General features: G+C 41.6%; 1 long non-coding RNA gene across 1 annotated transcript in view; it reads right to left on the bottom strand.

Moving 5' to 3' along the window:
• The window catches only part of LOC123967672, a 3,091-nt gene extending 1,570 nt beyond the window's left edge, over positions 1 to 1,521 (bottom strand). The window contains exons 1-2 of the long non-coding RNA XR_006824312.1: positions 1,377 to 1,521; positions 476 to 520 (exon numbers count right to left, since the gene is read on the bottom strand). This is a non-coding gene — a long non-coding RNA (uncharacterized LOC123967672). The remainder of the gene's footprint in view (positions 1 to 475; positions 521 to 1,376) is intronic.
• Between the last annotated feature and the right edge of the window lie 1,843 nt (positions 1,522 to 3,364).

The raw sequence follows: 3,364 nt of genomic DNA, 5'->3' as shown, positions 1-3,364 counted from the left end.
AATAGGTCAAAGTGGCCTTCCCAAATTCACACTTAGCGAGATTTATGGTAAGGTCGGTGTTTACCTAAACACAATGTACAGCTAATAGGCAAGGAAGGAGGATAGTTCCACTAAACACAAAGTACAACAGACAGGCTATGCAGTCAATACCAGCGGCACATAAGTCAACGGGCGATGACAAGCTGCCTGGAGCAACAGGTGGACTCTCCTTATGAGCCGGAGGTAATTAACGTGGTGACGAGCCATTGGTTGAGTGGAAAACAGAGGGAACCAATAGGCGGTACAGATGTCAGCAACCCAGAAACCAGGAAGTAGGCGGGTCTTCATTCCCCAGGGACACAGCCTACTTGGTAGAGGTGAGACAGGGAAAAGGGGAAACACAAGGGTGACAGCGACAGCCGTGACACTGTAGCAGAAGGCATGTTGTTCGCCAAAGGGCTGGAGAGCGGTACAAGTGTCGAGTGTCTGCAGGCACCTGTGAAGCATGGTGGAGGATCCTTGCAAGTTTGGAGCTGCATTTCTGCAAATGGAGTTTAGGATTTGGTCAGAATTAATGGTCAGTGCTGAAAAGTTCAGGCAGATACTTCATCATGCAACACCATCAGTGAGGACAATGATTGGCCTCAAATTTATTCTGCAGCATGACAACGAACCCAAACATACAGTGCAAATCATTAGGAACTATCTTCAGCATAAAGGAGAACAAAGAGTCCTGAGAGTGATGGTATGGTCCCCACAGAGCCCTGATCTTAACATCAAGTTTGTCTGGAATTACATGGAGAAAGAGAGAGAAGATACTGAGGCTGCCTAAACCCACCGATGAACTGAGAGGAGATTGTTGAGCTAACCTACTTGCTGAGATCCTTCAAAAACTACGCACAAGTGTACCTAGAAGAATTGAAGCTGTTTAGAAAAGCTTGGTCACACCAAATACTGATTTGATTTAGATTTTGATTAGAAAAAAATCTATTATGTCTATTTTTGAAAGCATTCCTACTTTACTGCATTTTTCTACACATGCCTAAAATGTTTGCACAGTACCCTTTAAATAACTAACAAATCCACACAATGTCTAACCCTTTTTCTATCATATACTCAGAAAATACAATTGTACACATATAACACAGTGTTTACAATATAATATCAATATCAATCGAGTTTATCATCTATGCAAATTTCAAAGTACATTCCAAAGTTGTTACTCTTTTATTTCAAGCACATTTGAAACATCCTTTACATCCTTGTTTGTTATCAGATATTTAAACACCATACTTAAATAAGCACAGTGGCCTAAAGGCTCAGTATGTTCAGACCCGCACAAAATACACTTTCATTTCATATAGGTTGTCATAAAATATTCACAGTCTTCACATTACCTTCTCCGTTTGATCAAATTTAACAACCAGATCTGAAATCTTTCCTCTGCAATCTTCTCGAGCTTCTTCCCAGGTTTTCTGACCAGAAACATCAGCGTTATAAATCGCATAGCAGCTGGATTCTGAGTTTATCCAGCCAACCTGAAAAGCGTTACACTGTCCTTCTGAAACAACAGAGACCAACTAATAAACAACATTTCTGCATTGTGATATTATTATTATTGGTTATTTTTTATGGTGTCGGAACATACTTGGATTTGGTTTTGTGCAGTAGGCATCAATGCCCCACTGAGCTCGACTGATGTTGAACTCATTCCACTTCATGTTCCGTATCTGTCTAGATGTTTATGTTGCATTATTGTATATTATGTGGGTCACGTAAGTTACAGCGACTGAGACTGTGAAGAAGCTGTGTACCTGAGTATTGACAAAATGGCAATAAATCTAAATTGATTAGGAAGAGATCCGTGCTAACATAGCTGGCACCCCTGCCTTTTATCACGATGGGCTAAACAAATCGCTCGACATTTACATTGTACCATTACATCATTTCTTGCCAGAAAAAATGAACAGTTTTTAATATGGACTGCGTTAGCTTCTGAGGTAATGTGGAAAGCCATACAACTGTAGTATTTGCACCGGATAATGTTAGCAACTGTTCTGCGTTAGCCGGCGAGCTAACGTTATCTAACTTGACTGAATCATTGGAGCACAAAATAACAATATATTTTACATGCTTTGCAGTAATGTTAGTTTACCTATCCAAAAGGATGAAAGCCAACTGCGTGTTGGTTTTTTTAGTTCCAAAACAAAGTGGCAGCCTTGCTGTGATTCAAGTCTTTCTGATGATGACTGTGTTTTCACCCTGATTCTTGTTTAGCCTGAAGCAGAGATGCTCACAAGTCTCTGAGCAAGGGTTCAAGTCAAGTCTCAAGTCTCTGAGCTAGGGTCCAAGTCAAGTCTCAAGTCTCTGAGCTAGGGTCCAAGTCAAGTCTCAGGTCTCTGAGCTAGAGTCCAAGTCAAGTCTCAGGTCTCTGAGCTAGAGTCCAAGTCAAGTCTCAGGTCTCTGAGCTAGAGTCCAAGTCAAGTCTCAAGTTTCTGAGCTAGAGTCCAAGTCAAGTCTCAGGTCTCTGAGCTAGGGTCCAAGTCAAGTCTCAGGTCTCTGAGCTAGAGTCCAAGTCTCCAAGTTTGGCAAGTAAACAAACGCTCATTCATATTTTCGTAACGAATGACAGTCGAAGTTAACCTCTCGAATGTCATAGCTAAAAGGAAGAAGCAGACTAATGTTAGATGGTCAATGCTGAGCTCAACATGTTTACTAACCTCAGGTTACTAAACTATTTTGCATTCAGCGCTTCTTTGTTTGGGCCTTCATTGAAGTTTATGTCAAAGTTTATGATGAATGGCACAGCAGCTGCCGGTGTTTGTTGTCCTCTCTCACATAAGTAGTATGTGTTACGTAGGCAGGTTATAGGTACCGCAGGGAGGGGAATAACAGCACGCTCATCAAACGTTTCCCCGACCTCGAGTCCGAGTCAAGTCTCAAGTCTTTTTAGGACGAGTCTCAAGTCAAGTCTGAAGTCGCTGTGTGTGTGAGTCTGAAACTCGACTCCCCATCTCTGTCCTGAAAGGCTCCAGCACATCAAATGTTTTCTTGGTTTTTATCTTTATGTGGAGTTTGTGTTGGAGTCTGTGTCGTGCTGGAAGCTGGTCGGTTTTTGTTTTGTGTGGACTCCATGTTGTTAGCTGTGGTGTTGTTGCTGTGTGTATGGAACAGAGTGAAAAGGCAAGAGGCTTGGCAGCGCGCATGATGGAAATATCCAACCAGGAGACTTCACATAGGATTTAGTATTCTGGCCGTCAAAGGTAACAGAAAAACCGGCAAGTGGATTGTTTTTATGTGAGATTACTACCCATTCACACACAGGCAATAAAAAGAGATTAATGTCATTTTAAAAAAACTACATTAAGCCACTTTAAGTGATATT

The sequence above is a fragment of the Micropterus dolomieu genome, linkage group LG03 (assembly GCF_021292245.1).
Source record: "Micropterus dolomieu isolate WLL.071019.BEF.003 ecotype Adirondacks linkage group LG03, ASM2129224v1, whole genome shotgun sequence".
NCBI lineage: Eukaryota > Metazoa > Chordata > Actinopteri > Centrarchiformes > Centrarchidae > Micropterus > Micropterus dolomieu.
Note: the sequence above shows the minus strand (reverse complement) of the source record. Positions and strands in the feature narration are given on the sequence as shown.